Raw genomic sequence first — 14,321 nt, 5'->3', positions numbered from 1 at the left:
CTACTACCCTAGTCTCAGCTGGATCGTATCAGTAACCTCTAACCAGACTTCCTGCCCCATTCCTGTCATAAGGAACAAAGCAAGTACAAAGAGCATAACTTCATTTGAACTTGAAGGATGAGAAGTTTGCCAGATCGGCTGGGATGGAGGCATTCCAGGCCAGGGGAGCATGATGTATAAATGCATGGTGGTGTCTATCAGCACCATGTGGTTGGTGCAGAGAGGGCAAGCAGCTCCATGTGACTGGAGTTCAAGAAGCAATGAGATACAAGGCTGCAGAGCAAGACACAGGATGAGGGACAAAATGCCTTGAATGCCACGTTATGTTTCCCTGTTAATCCAAGGGCAATAGCCAGCCATTGAGGAATTATCTATAGAAACTGACATGATAAGATTTGCACATTCAAGAAAGAACTCTGGGGGCAATTCAGGGGAGGTTGGGCTGGAGGTTCCTGAATTTGGAACTCAGAGGCCAATTAGATTACTGCAATCCTTCAGGTGAGACAAAATAAGTGACTGCACTAGCAAGATGGCAGCAGGAATAGAGAGGTAGGCAAGGTATTTGTTGGGCAAATCAGTGGGATTTGGTGATTGACTGGATGTCCAGTCAGCGAGCAAGGAATCTAGCTCCTGGTGGGATGTAAAGTCATTCACGAGGATATTGCAGTGAGAAGAAGATCAGAGTTTTGAGGGAAAGGGATACAATGAGTTAAGTATTGCACATGTTGGTTGGTGGGAAATCCAGGTGGAGGTATCCAGCAGGCAGCTGGGTATTTGAATCAGGCTGAATAAGAGGATCTACATGGCAAACATTTATTTTTATACACAGCATGTAGTCCAAACGAAGATATTAAAAGAAACTGATTTTAGCAAATTCCACGGCAAAACGGCAACAAGAAAGAAGCAACTTTAAGTAGTAAGTGTGGAAGCACTTGAGTAGTTTTAAAAGTAGGCACCTGAACTGGTGTTTTAACAATCTTTCAACTTCCTTCCCACCTTCTTTACTCTGTTCCTACTTTCTGTTCCCTCCCTTCCTTCTTTCCCCTCTTTATGTATTTTATTTTTTTATATTTTATTTATGATTTTATTTTTAAGAGATGAAGTATCGCTCTGTTACCCAGGCTGGAGTGCAGTGTCTTGATCATAGCTCCCTGCAGCCAAGTACTCCTGGGTTCAAGTGATCCTCCCGCCTCAGCCTCCCAAGTAGCTGGGACCACGACAGGCTAATTTTTGTATTTTCTGTAGAAACAGGGTCTCGCTATTTTGCCTAGGCTGGTCCTGAACTACTGGCCTCAAGTGATCCTCCTGCCTTGGCCTCCCAAAGTGCTGGGATTAGAGGCATGAGCCACCACACCTGACCTCTTTCTGTATTTTAAGAGAGTATTTATGAAAGAGTTTAACTATATGCCAGATGTGGTATGGCAGACATAATGATGAATAAAAACTGGATCTGAATACAATGGATTTGATATATGCCCTCACAGACCTCAGTCTTCTAGGATAGACATTAAACAAATGCTCCAAAAATAATTGCTTAATTACCAATTGTGGAAATCTTAAGGACAGGTGCAGGGCAAAGTTATCCACACACAAGGGACCTTAAGGAAGGTTTCACTCATAAAGTGTTGATTTAACAAAGAGTGATGAATAGGAGATTCTACTAAGTGAAGGGGATTGGAAGAGCCTTCCAGGCAGAGACTTAGCATGTGCAAGAGCTCAGGGACAGGGGAAAGCAGCGAAGAATTGGAAGAAGGCCGATTGGACTGGGGGTCAGAGACAAAGGGGAGCTTATTATAAATAAGACGAGCTGGAGAGGCAAGTGGGGTCAGCCCATGCAAGACCTTCTATGCTGTAGGAAAAGCGTTGTCTTTCCTGAATGGTAAATAGGAAGCTATTGAACAATTTTAAGTAAGGAGTGATACGATCAGGTTTGCATTTTAAAAATGTAACTCTGCTGTGTAAAGAACTGATGGAAGGCCTTCAGAATTGATGATGGGAAACCAACTGGAAGGCTACTACAGTGACCTAGGAGAGATGACGGTGGTTGGATAAAGTTGTGGCAATGATATAAAGAAGTAGATGGATTCATTCCATAGTGTATGTGTGTGCATGTGTTTTTTAAGGAGGTAACATCTGTGGTGAATAGGCTATGGGTAAAGGAGACAGCTGCCAAGGGTAGGCATTTGTATTCATCCAGCATGGATATTTGCCATAGTTGTAATGGAGACAAAGGTTTAGGGTCTTGTAGGAAAGCTATGGAAAAGAAGGATGGAAGAACTCAGTCAAATGGCTATGTGTCATCCTGGAACAAATTCCTTGCCCTCCAGGAACTTGGAATCTGCTAAGATGAGCCTGGTATGCAAAAGCCAGCTCATTTACAGTACTTGGGATCAGATGAGTACAGGCTATTATGAGGGATACTGACACCATGTGATCTAGGAGTCAAGAGAGGAGAAGAGCCAGGGTGAGCCAGGTCAGGGATTTCTTCCTGAAGGACAAAGCACAGACAGGCAGCTTTCAAAATCCTTGCAACACATCCCTAAAATCCATATAGAAAACTCTATGTGTTTGGTGTAATACTGGAAACAAGCATTTCTTTTTTTTTTTTTTTTGAAACGGAGTCTCACTCTGTCGCCCAGGCTGGAGTCCAGTGGCGCGATCTTGGCTCACTGCAAGCTCCGCCTCCTGAGTTCATGCCATTCTCCTGCCTCAGCCTCCCAAGTAGCTGGGACTACAGGCACACATCACCACGCCCGGCTAATTTTTTTGTATTTTTAGTAGAGACGGGGTTTCACCGTGTTAGCCAGGGAAACAAGTATTTCTTATGTTCACATTAAATATCAGTTATATTCATTTCATGACACTCTAACAAAAGCATACATATTCTGCTCCTGGCAAACAACTGATGGCTACAAATGCCAAAAATCATACCTAGGAATTTCATATATTTATTGTTAGTTGATTCCTCCATCCTTTTTAAAAAAAAAAATAAGAAAGCAAATTCCTATTTTGGTAGGACAGTGGTAAATCAGAAATGTACAATTAACACTTAAGTAAATAGATAGAAGTGCCTCTAGAGTCCCCTGCGAGTGGCTGTCATGATACACTACCCAAGTTTACAGCTTTGCAAATGGGTGTTGTTCTCCCAGAGTGAGATACAAAGTGCACTTTCTGTCTTGGGCTTGAAGACCCAAGGGCTGCCTGGACCTTGAAGGAGAAGTAGAGTACATACTGTTCCAAGACCACATCCTCAGCAATCCCTGAGGACACAGCTTGTAATCATGTGGTTAGAACAATCTTGCTTTTTCTGGCATATTGTTAATATTGAGGGGGGACCAAGGGAAGTGGGCACACAGAAAGGGTGACTTTTGCCCTTTGCTGTGTACTTCTCCATCATTTGCATTTAAAAAATAATTCTATTACCGTAATTTTTTTAAAAAAGAAAGGTGAACATTCTTTTATCTAAATAACACATGATTACCTCATTCTCCTAGTTGAGGTTTATGGGAAAACAATCAGTTTCCATATTCTGTAAAGGAACCCACCATCTATGCAAAGACAAAGGATGAAGCTTTCTCCTTGGTATGCTTTTCCAAAGTAAATGGTTATTCTAGCACAAGTTACCAGATGCTTTGAAAGAATCAGGGTTACAGTGCCTGAATCCTTGGGCAGGCCTATAGCTACTGGTAATTGTGTAGGGCTCAATTTTATGACCATTCTTCTATCTGCGTTATTTAGGAGGCTAGATGTTAATGAAGAGGAGGCAGAGATGAGCAGCAGGAGATCTCGTGTGCTGACACAAATCCTAGAGAGGATTTCTACATGGAGACTTGCAAAGGGAGATTCTTGACATTGTGTTTGTGCAGGTCACATGTCACATCCTCTTTTCCCAAGCCCAGGAAGGAAAAAAATGAATTTTTGGCTGGCATTTGCTAACCTTTAATAGTACAAATTGTTGAACCATATGATAGAGCATTCTAAATAGCAAACGAGGGGAAAATAGCAGCTTGTTAAATTCAATAGGAGAAGGACACTTTAAGATCACATCGATCTTGTGGGCTCAGGTACTTAAAATGTGAAGTGACATCCCCAAAGGAGATATTGAATAAAATGAATAGAAAAATGTTGGTGACATATGATGAAGCCTCATGGGCAGCCTGTCTTCTACTTGTTCCTCCGGATCCACTCTCTGCCCTTCTTCAACATACTCCGCTCATTTTGAGAAGTGGGGCTCCCTGGCCCTCTGGCTTCCGCATGGGGCTTGTGGGAAGCCTCAGCAGGGGACCACAGGGAAGGAAGGGGGAATTGGAGCACTTACTCCCTACTGAGGAATTGCCCAGTGCTGGCTGTGTCTTTCTAATGCAGTCTTGGCTCCTGCCAGGGACCTCTCCACACACACAACCCTGTGTCTGTCTCCATGTCTGGTAACTGCCCCACTCCTTGCCCCTTCGGGCCTGGGGTGGTAAAAGCTCCCCAGTGTTACTGGCCTTGGAGTGCAGCTGTTCCTGGTGGCTTCCCTGCATCCTGCCCATCCTTTGTAAACGTTCCCTTTATTCAATTCTCCTCAAGTTACTCAATTTGAGCATGCCATGCTTTTCCTGCTAAGTCTCAGACATACCATCAAAGGAAGCTCTTAACCAGGGTTCTGGTGTTCTGAAAGAAAGTTCTAGTGGACATCTGTCACTCTTTTTGCACCTTCTGTCACCCCAGCATCTGAGCTGAATCTGGGGATTTCCCACCTCAAGAGTATATGTATGTATGCATGAATTTATTGGTGGGGTGGGAACAGGATCTCACTCTGTTGCCCAGGCTGGAGTGCAGTGGCACCATCACAGCTCACTGCAGCCTCGACATCCTGGGCTCAAGTGATCCTCCTGCTTCAGCCTCCCCAGTAGCTGGGACCACAGGTGCACACCACCATGCCTAAGTTTTTTTTCTTTTTATTCTTTCTATAGAGATGGGGGTCTCACTTTGTTGCCCAGGCTGGTCTTAAACTCCTGGCCTCAAGTGATCCCCTTGCTTCAGCCCCGCAAAGTGCTGGGATTACAGGTGTGAGCCACCATGCCTGTGCCCAGCCACCTCATGAGTCTTGATGGGGGGCAGAGACCAACAACTCCACAGAAGCCAGATGCTTGCTTTCCCAGCCTCTCTTGCAGCTAGGGCTTGGGCATGTGATCCAGGCTCAGCCAATCAGATGGCACTGACTCTTGGCATGACATGGGCTAAGGAGGGGCTGCAGGGAATCCATTTGGGCTGGGGTGGCAGCTGCACTGGGAGCGATATCAGTTTCCAGAGGGAGCAGCAGAATCTGGCATCAGGCTTGGGGCGTGGTAGGTGCAACCAGACTCTGCACCCAGCAGCAGTGGCAGAATGGGTTCTCTGTGGACTCTGGGGACTCTGTGGACTCTCTGTGGAGAGTCTGTGTATTGCTCCTTCCTCTGAGGCCACCAGCATCTGCCTCCATGAACCCCTCAGAGCCTGTGAGCAACTCAACAACCTTGGATTTTTTCCCTTCCTGTTTGAATGAGCCAGGGTTGTTTCACTGCTTGAACTAAGAGCCGTTCCTGACATGAAAACTAAGCCACATCTTTTTGACCCAAAGATTCTGGCATCCTAAAATACCCATCTCATTTTAAGTTAAAAATAAATCCATGTTTGAGCATCTACTGTTTCAGTTACTGTGCTAGGTGTTACAAAGCTAACTAAGAGTGACAAGTAAATAACTATCATCACCATGATAAACAGAGAATGGAACCCTGGTTTTTGGAATACAGACACAAAATGATTAATTCTGCCTGGAAGCGTTTTGGAACATTTCAGAGAGGTAGTGAGCTGGGCCAAGAGAAGAGCATATGCAAGGAATGGTGGTGTGAAGTTGCCTGGTGTGTCCTGAGAAGAAAGATGGGCTAAGAAGGACTGGGGTAGGGCAGAGAAGGGGGTCACTGGAGGTGAGGCTGGGAAAGTGAGTCAAGGCTCAAATGCAAACTGTCTGAACTTCATTTTCTGTGCAAGCAGGAGAAGCCGCTGACATGGGTTTGGAAGATGGACTGAAGCAGGAGAAAAATGGAAGCAAGAAACCCTCTCACAAGAGGCTATAGCCACAACCAAGTCCATGAGATTGAAAAGGAAGGCAGATATTTGAAAAATATTTAAAGAGATGTGAGGGGTAGGACAGGCACAGTGGCTCATGCCTGTAGTCCCAGCACTTTGGGAGGCCGAGGTGGGCAGATCACGAGGTCAGGAGATCAAGACCATCCTGGCTAACATGGTGAAACCCCATCTCCACTAACAATACAAAAAATTAGCCAGGTGTGGTGGCACATGCCTGTAGTCCCAGCTACTCAGGAGGCTGAGGCAGGAGAATCGCTTGAACTTGGGAGGCGGAAGTTGCAGTGAGCCGAGATTGTGCCACTGCACCCTAGCCTAGGCAACAGAGCAAGACTCTGTCTCAAAAAAAATAAAAAAAAAAAAGAGAGAAAGAGAGAGATGTGAGGAGTTGCTGCACTGCTGGGTGTGGAGAGCCGAGGAGGATTCAAAGATGGTCCTGAAGTCCCAGCTGGAAGAAGTAGGCGGCAGCAATGTTTTTAATATTGGAAATTCATCACGTAGCACAGGTTTGGGGTGGAGAAAGAAAAATGGCATTGGCTTCAGGCATGCCCAGATCTTTCCTCATCTTAGGCATTTGCTAATACACGCATTTTCTAAGCTGACGTCTTGCGTTTAATCACTACTCCATTCAAAAGAGAGAAGGAGGTTGTTTCAAACCTAGTTGATATCATTTGACTTCCATGCTATTCACAGGGCTATTTTATTTGAAACAGGTATACCACAGCCTTAAATTTCAAGTTAATCCAGGATGTTCCTAGGTTGGCAGTTAGGAACATGTAATTCTTTGGAAGGGCTAAAAGTCAGCTCTTTAAATTATCTCCATACGAACCTTCTCTCCACCTTAGGGTGGATCCACTTATTTAGTCCACTGCCAGTACTACACTAGAACCCGGGTGGTCACTGGACTCCAGAAACAACAGTAGCCCTCTCTCTGTTCTGTCTGTTTTTGACTATCTCTGTTCTGTTCCTGACCCTGATTTCTCCTGCCAGGCTCAATTTTGACAGCTGACAACGGCAAGCCATGGCTTCCCAAAACATTATTTTTAGGCCAACTTATAAATTTCAAGAACATATTTGGCTCCGCTTCCTGTGGTACTAAGCCTACTTCTTGATAGCATTTGCCTTTGTTGTAAATAGCAAAGTTCTTTCTAGTTGGATTTTTGCTAAGAAGTGTGTGGACGTGGCATGTGACGACATCTTTAGCTTGGATTCTAGAAAGGCACTACCATTGTGCATTTGGCTAAAGGAAACACATTTTACCTGTGAATGCCTTCTATTTACAAATGCTCAGCTAGCACACAAAGCTAAGTACAAGCAATAAGTACTATCCTACAATGTTACTCATTTCTGAAAGCACAAAATGATGACTGGTATAGCTTTGGAGATGTTTTCTGGAAACCAAATAAAGGAACAGCTCTTTGTTATTCCACACCTACAAAGTCAGAAGATGCACAGTCTTTTATTCATGTTTGAACAAGCTTCCTTCTTGAACAATCAACTATAAAGTGATGTGATTCTCTACTAGACCAGGAACTCCTTGAGGACAGAATGAGGGTCTAATCCATATTCTAAATCCACACCACCTGACACAATACATGTTGCATGGTTAGGATCAACTAAGAGTTGGTTGAATTAATCAATAACACACAGCAAGAGAATTCACAAAGAGAGGGGAGTAATCCCCCCAGCCTCAATCACTCGGCAAGTGGAATCGCTGGGCACTGATTCCAGCTCTGTCTCAGTGCTTGAGACAGAGCTGAATGTAATGTGAACATTTCAAATGAACAGGAAAACTAGACTCACGGATAAGCAGTGTAGTCATCAAGACAACACTGTCTTGGAGGTTTTTCTGAAGTTAAAACCATGCTACATAAGCAATAAATTATGAAGGCTGAGCATGTGAATAAAATTTAATGTTGTCATAAATTTTATAACAAAGTTAATCTGACACATTTAATGACATGCATAATCATTAGTATGCAGCACTGTAATCACACATTGATAATAAACAGTTCACACCAGTGACTGTAAAAGTCTTTACTTGTGTTCAGCCAAGCCAACTGCTTGGTATATTTTTCTCCCTTCTTAGTCGTTAGTTTTCCATACCTACAATAACTATCAGTGGTGATGGGCTTCTCTGACCATGTGAATAATTTAATCCTCAATGCAGATACAGAAACCCTTGCTGAAGACAATGTGGAGCAGAGAAGGCTGTCTCCACTCCTTCCACCTGAAACACCTCTGCAGATGGATATGGGAGCTCTGCCTACAGCCCTTGGACCTAACCACTTCAGTGTGTTCCAGTGAGTGTCTGGACCTCGGCCTGAAAGATTTTTCCGAAACTAAAGAAAATTTCTCTGACCTAAAGACCTTAACCTCCACCCCAGAAGCTCTCACCAAGGACTACAGGGAACAGGTGGGGAAAATCCTTATCCCTTACTCCTCAAGGCACAGGGCAGTAATGCTGAGGCTTGTGCGCCACACTTGCTCCCAGAGGTCCCCAGCGGGCTACCTGCGGTGGTGAATGACCTCCTAACACGCCCCTTGACGGCCTTCCTTTCCTTGCCTCACTTCTCCACTCTCCTACCAGCACTGCAGGGGTCACATCCCAAATATACCACTGGCACTTGAATCCTGGTCTCCAGGTCTGTTTCTGGAAAAACCCAAGTAAAACATTGCCCCAGTAATGGGGCTAGATGTCTGAGGCTTCCTCAAGCATCCACCTCGAAGGCTCTTACTGCTGTACACACATGCACATACACACGCGTGCGTACAACCAGTCACATCTAAGCACCCCGAATACCAGCCTGTTGAAGGTAGCAGAGAGCTGCACTATAAGCCAAGGCTGCTCCCAAGAGCCACTCCATCACTGAATTGGCGCCCCAGCAAGATGAAGGAATGTAATCATTGGAAGGATGGAGAATGTTCTCTGAATCACTGACAAATTGGAAGGGGTGGAGGGCAAGAGTCCACCTGGTGGAGAGATGGAAAGAGCGAGAGAGCCTGGAATGATAATGCCATTGCTTAGAAAAGGCTGCTCCAGATGCCATATCTACAGAAACTGTACAGCCCAAACATCTCTGAGCAATAGGTCTCTGGTAGTCTTGATGTCTAGACCAACAATTCCCAGTTCATTCTTCTCAGGGAAGGAGCCAGGATAGTCCAGAGACTCTCATTCTGCTGTTAGATTGAAAGGGTTAGGCACAACAGCCTTGGCAAAGTCACAAGGGCAAATTCACACTAAAGTGTAAATGACCCACAACGCCTTTTCTATTTTTAGGTTGGGGAGGTGCTTTAGAACATAAGGAGGAACTAAAGAATATTCCTGTTACATATAAGGCAGAGAAAAGGGAAACTAGTGGTGACAAGACATATCATCTCTTTGACATTTGGCTGGCTCTACCTATTACAGGTCTGGGGGTGAGGTGGGAACAAAAAGATGCTGTGTAAAGAAGTATCTTATGACATCCCTACTGTAGTGAGGTGCAGTTTAGAGGGGACACCGATCAAGCAGAGACCCAGAGTGTTTCGTTCCAAGCCGGAAACAGAAATGTATAAAACACAGCCTTTCCAGCATCAGAAATGAGTAGTGGTAGTGGAGAACTACCCAAAACAGGAAAGAGGACCACGTGAGGTAGAGTGTCAAGGCCCTAAATTCCAGTGCCTCTGCTCATGACTGTAATTTTGGGTAGGTCACTTAAAGTCTCTGGACCTCAGTTTTGCCATCTGTGAAATAGGGATAATACTATGCAGCATAAAATTGGTTATGAGGCTCACGTAGGGCCTGCCTGGGATGATGTGTTGCTAGTGGTTAAGAACACAACTTCTGGGGTCTGACTGGACAGGCTGAAATCCCTGCTTAACACGTTCCAGCAGAGCCCTGGGCGATCTATTTAACTTTTGTTTTCTCACCTATAAGCTGAGACGGAAGTACCCACTTTATAAGATTATTCCAATAATTAGTTGAAATAATGCATGCAGAGAATTAAGCATGGTACTTGTTATTTGTTAAACTAGCTATTAAAATGTGTAAAATATAAAGTATTGTATGGATTTTAGGACAATGCAAAGACTCTTTGCTTGCTGCAATAGTTCGGGGCCCTTTCAGATGGCTAAAGGCAGAATTTGTATGTGTAAATATGGTGTGCTTGTCTCTGCTCTGGATACTGAGGGCTTACCCTGTTATTAAACTTGTTTAGTAAATATTGAACTGTCATGAGGCCTAACATTTAGTTCTAGTTATTAGATAAAACATTTGCTTTGAATGGTATTTGAATTGCCAGGTTCTAGATTATTCTGGTTGACAAACTCTTCGTATTTTATAAAAAGGCTAAAATTGGTAAGCTATCACAGAACAGATGTGCCATTTTCAAGGTATATTAAACCATGATGCACTGTAACATTGTTCCTACTGGCAACAAATTCAGAGCAGGCTGGACTTTATTTGGTGAAGAAACATTGAGTGGAAGAGAAATGACATTATTTTATGTATTTACATTTTCAAATTACTGTGGCTTAAACCTGTTCAGCCATCATTACCCACCCTCAGTCTGCTAAATAAATGATTCAGTACATTTCTAATTTACAGAATTTTTTAACAAAAGAAAATGTAATTTGATAGCCAAATCAACATTAAACATTATACATTTAAAAAACCACAGGCAAAGACACAAACATGATGACACTAACTTTTGTTAAAGTATGCTTACCTATGGTTTCCTCTGAGGCACGTTCTTTCATGCTAAGCTTCCAACATAATATGAAAATGAAGGAGATGCATTTTGCAAAGCAAAACAGACCTTAAGCAAAATATTATACTTCTCAAATTAACACTGTTACAAAGTTTTAGAATTTAATAAGTTCATTAATTTAAAAGTTTGGATGTCTGAGTCCTTCTATCCCAAAACAAGATCTTGGAGGGTCTTCCACAGCCATGGTCACATGACCCTTTCCAAAATTATTAATCTGAATATACCATATGAGGATAAATCTATCTTTTTGAAAATATTTAGGAAAATGAGCTTGGTATTTATAAAATGAAGCTCTCTTTGGGTGGTATCCTAAGACATGTCAAGCCAATCAGCCTGTAACTGTGAAAAAAACATTGGTAGGTACAAAAGTGGGGTGGGAGAGGAGTGACTTAACTTTGTTAAGTGATGGGAAAGAAACAGTAATAGCATTATCTCAATAAAATGTGATTTAAAAATATTTAAAATACTAAATCATTGAACTGACAAATAAATATAAATCATTCAGAAATAAACTCATTAGGTCATCAAATCCTGTTAAATCTGCAATTAGGAAGAGCAAGGTGTACAATCCATACATTTAAACTCACAGGCTCACTTTGCACAATGTCAATTTACTCCTTAATATGTTATTAATACGCATTTTCCAAAAGGATGTATTAGTAAATTGTACACATCTACTTCTTGGCAACATCATATAACCTGGTACAACATAAGCATTCTTCTTATAGTTAAGAAATGTGGATGGTATGAAAATTAGAAAAATAAATGCCCTATTATGTTGTGGTCAGGTTTAAGGCATGTGAATTTTATCTTCATACAAAAGATTAAAATCTAGATATTAAAAAGTAGTGCAGTATCAGTGATGCTGCCTCAGTTCCCAAAATGTCACATCACAAAAATATCCCATAATTGCCTGTAGTTTATTCCTTGGCTTTCCTCTTTTCTCTCTGCATCTTTGTAACAATTTTGAAAAGTGGAAATATAATTGTTGGCAATGCTAACAGCTGTAGAAATGATTACAAGGTGTGGAAAAGCATAACAGGAATGTCAAGAATCTGTTTCTGGCAGTAATATATATGGAACACTGTTCAGGACAAAAGAGGAGAAGGAAGAAAAAAAGGAGAGGGGTTTATCATCTCTAAGAATTTTCAAACTAAACCTCATTGCTTAATAGGAAAAAAAGATTCCATATTTAAAGTTAAGTCACCGCTAACTACTAGCTAAAGCATGACATCACCAGCACTGGAGTCAGCGGAAGTGCGTTTTTGAAGGACAGTGTTGCAGGACAATCTGGACAGGCTTTTAGAGCCAGGAGAGAGAAAATAATTCTACCTCTGACAGTTGAAGGACCTTAGGCAAATCATTTTACCTCTGCTAGACTACACTCCAAAATTTGGACATTCAAAAATTTGATATTAATAACCACATGAAAGTCTCGTGCTGAGGTGAATATGTATTTGTTGGTGAAAGATATGTTGGTTTTTAAACAGACAGCACTCTGCAATTGTAGGCTATTGTTTTGTTTTGCCAGTTGTCAAATTCTATCCAGCTATACACACTTGTGTGGCCTCCTAATGGTGTTTTTCCAGTAGCTAAAGGTTTATGAATAAGACACTTTTCCTAATGGAATTAACCCGATGCTTTTCTTAAACATGTAACCTTGAGTTCACCGCACAAAACAATGCTTCGATTAGAGCAATGCATATAATAAAGGTTACCCTAGTTTCTTAGACACTAGACATCATTCACAAAAAGAGAACTGCTTTTGAAAGGGACGTATTTGCACTGGAAAGAATAGTTTTCTACTTCTAATTATAAATGATTTATTGGTGAAAGCAAAACAGCCGCCTGTCTGAGAGGCACTTCTATGAGCATCCTCACGTGTGATTTGCAAGGCTGAAGAAGAGGGAAAAATGCCTCAATTGTACCAATGGTGAGAAAACACCCAAAGCACAAAGCAGGTTTCAAAAAAACCATACTCATAACCAAGGAAAATAATAAAGCAATGTGTTGACATATACTCTATAAGTCTTCCTCCATAAATAGTTTATAGAAATTTTGTAATTTCTGTAAATGCATACTATAATAATTTTGCATCTTGCTTTTTTTTACATTTAATATCAAGTAGATTTCTAAAGGGCAATTATTTGAGAATTATCCCAAATACATGGGGAAATATACATCAAGTGAAAAAATGCAGTGGGTGATAGAGATATCAGGAAGTGCCTCAAATATTTCTCATCTCGTTGGAGAAAAACAAACATGTTCTCATTTAGAATGAGTGGGAGTTACCTAATTGATTTAGGCCTCTATATTTAACTTCTAGTCAAAAAAGGTAGTTCTATCTAGCAACAATATTATGGGGAACAAAAGAAAAAATTAACTCTCTAAATTTGCAGTAGGGTCTTTTCTTCGGAAGTACCAAATCCCATCTATTACCAGCTCCATGCTTCAGGCCTAAAATGGATCTCCCTGAAGCAATGACAGAATTTTTGCCAAGTGACTAGGATATAAACACCACTTTGGTTGCACAGTGAGACATATGCTCTAAAGAAAACTGGTTCAAAAACAGGCAAGTGGGTTTCTACAGAATAAATGAGAGCCCTGTCAATGGCTTCATCTTCAGGGCTTTGTGTCTGTGCTTGCGTGGTGGCTCTTGTTTCATCTATGGATAATGGTGGCACACAGTTTTCATAATTCCTTACATTAATGAACTGCTATAAATTTGTTTTTGGTATTCTAGAGAGTCCTAACTTCAGCTTCTGGGCAATGCTGAGGAGGCACCCTATATTCTAGACTTACCTTTTGCAAGGTGTACTCTCAGCATTGTGGGCGATTTCCATGGGAGAATATTCTATTTAAAGAACTACTGTCCCAGCATAAAACAAAAAATCATTTATGAAGATGCAGGAGACTCGGAAAGCTCTCAATTATGTTTGCACAAGCACAATGTCACAGCCTCCTTTCCCCATTCCACAAGGGGGTCAGGAAGAGAGTACTCAGCTGTGAGAAAAGACATACAGAAGAATTCATGGGGTCATGAGAGTGAGGACATGGCCGATCCCCCAAGAAGGATGTGTCATACACTTCATGAGCCCAAGAGTGTGCTGTAGGGTCTGAAGGGCAAGATGCTGGTTCACTGATGTAAAGGAGAGGGAAAAAAGCTTCAACCAACTAGAAAAACAGTCTCTATGCATGCTATTTTTGATTTCAAACACAGGTATCAATTCCTTCTCTCAGAGAGTCCATTTTAAAATAGGATATATTTTTAAAGGAATATTTAAAGGACACATTCATTAAAATTTATTTTAAAAACTTTTCAAAAGAAACAAAAGGTATGAATTTTATTTAATCCTTGAGGAAATGGTTCTTTTCTCATACACATAAATCACTCATTTTGTTTTTCTTTATCTCCTTTATTAATCTACATTAGAAAAATAAACTTTTCATACACTAAGAACA

The 14,321-nt window shown here is 41.7% G+C and overlaps 1 long non-coding RNA gene across 1 annotated transcript in view; it reads right to left on the bottom strand.

Annotated features, from left to right (window-relative positions):
- LOC129527435 (uncharacterized) overlaps positions 1 to 14,321 on the bottom strand; it is a 52,372-nt gene that overhangs the window by 35,127 nt on the left and 2,924 nt on the right. The window lies entirely within an intron of this gene.

Source organism: Gorilla gorilla, chromosome 18, assembly GCF_029281585.2.
Source record: "Gorilla gorilla gorilla isolate KB3781 chromosome 18, NHGRI_mGorGor1-v2.1_pri, whole genome shotgun sequence".
NCBI lineage: Eukaryota > Metazoa > Chordata > Mammalia > Primates > Hominidae > Gorilla > Gorilla gorilla.
Note: the sequence above shows the minus strand (reverse complement) of the source record. Positions and strands in the feature narration are given on the sequence as shown.